This window comes from Elaeis guineensis, chromosome 13 (assembly GCF_000442705.2).
Source record: "Elaeis guineensis isolate ETL-2024a chromosome 13, EG11, whole genome shotgun sequence".
NCBI lineage: Eukaryota > Viridiplantae > Streptophyta > Magnoliopsida > Arecales > Arecaceae > Elaeis > Elaeis guineensis.
The window spans coordinates 2,287,785-2,289,007 of NC_026005.2; the positions used below are offsets into that span (position 1 = coordinate 2,287,785).

A 1,223-nucleotide genomic window follows, 5' to 3' on the forward strand; every position below is an offset into this window, starting at 1 on the left:
CTTGGGTTGCTCTCTGGTTGGCTAGGTAATTTTTCTCCTTCCTCCTACTAAATGCAGTTGCTAGTTGACCTATTTGGGTCTCTAGCTTAGCAATGGATTGTGTGTGGGAGTTAAGGGTCTGAGTGTTGACTTCTAATCGTTCTAGTGCTTTCAGGACTTTTTCCTTCAAAAGCTGAACTGTGACCAGTAGTAGACGGTTGAGGAACATTTTGAAATTGATGGTATGGTCCATGCCTATATGTTGGGTCTTGATATTGAGGTCGAGGTGTGGCAGGACCAACCACTGGTTGTGGTCTCCAGGAAAAATTTGGATGGTTTCTCCAGCCGGGATTATAAGTGTTCGAATATGGATCGTTTCCTGATCTGCGAGCTTGTTGGACTTGCTGAACCTGCTCGTGCACAAACTCAGGAAATTGAGGTGCGGCTGGGCATTCACTAACAAAATGGTTCGGACTTGCACACAATGCACAAACTTCTTGGATTGAGTTAGGTGGAATCGGGGATTGTCCAGTATTTAGAAGACGATCTAATTTTTGGGACAGTTCATCTACCTTTTGATGGATATCTATGGCATTTCCTACTTCATATATTCCACCTCTTTTTGGGTTTAACATGGGTTTATCTCTAATAGAGGCAGACATATGATGTAATGAATTTTCACTTAAAATTTCAAACAGTTGCCATGCCTCATCCTCACTTTTCAGCATGAATGTCCCACCGCATGATGCATCGACCATTTGTCGATGTCTTTCAGAGAGCCCATCATAAAAATATTGGATTAACTGCCACTTGGGTACAGCATGGTGGGGACATTTTCTAATAAGGTCCTTTAATCTTTCCATGTTTCATGAAACATTTCTCCATCTAATTGGGAAAAACTAGTTATGGCTTTCCTTATTTGATTCGTTTTTCCTATGGGAAAATATTTCTTGAGAAACTCTCCTTGCAGCTGGTCCCAGGTTGATATAGTCATGGAATCCAAAGTATGTAGCCAGTATTTGGCTTTGTCCTTAAGTGAAAAAGGGAATAATTTTAACCTAAGAGCATCATCGGAGAAGTTGTGAATTTTGACAGTTGAGCATATCTCAAGAAATTCTTCAAGATGTTTATAAGGGTCCTCATTACTAAGTCCATAAAATGAAGGTAACATTTGGATTATACTGGACTTAATTTCATATTGAGTGGCCTCCACAGGGGGCACTTGAATACAAGGAGAGTAGGTA

At 40.6% G+C, this 1,223-nt stretch overlaps 1 non-coding gene across 1 annotated transcript; it reads left to right on the forward strand.

The window, feature by feature from the left end:
* Positions 1-796: 796 nt before the first annotated feature.
* On the forward strand, positions 797-901 carry LOC140853534 (small nucleolar RNA R71). Its single transcript, XR_012136604.1, has one exon. It is a non-coding gene; the product is annotated as a small nucleolar RNA R71 (small nucleolar RNA).
* Positions 902-1,223: the final 322 nt, after the last annotated feature.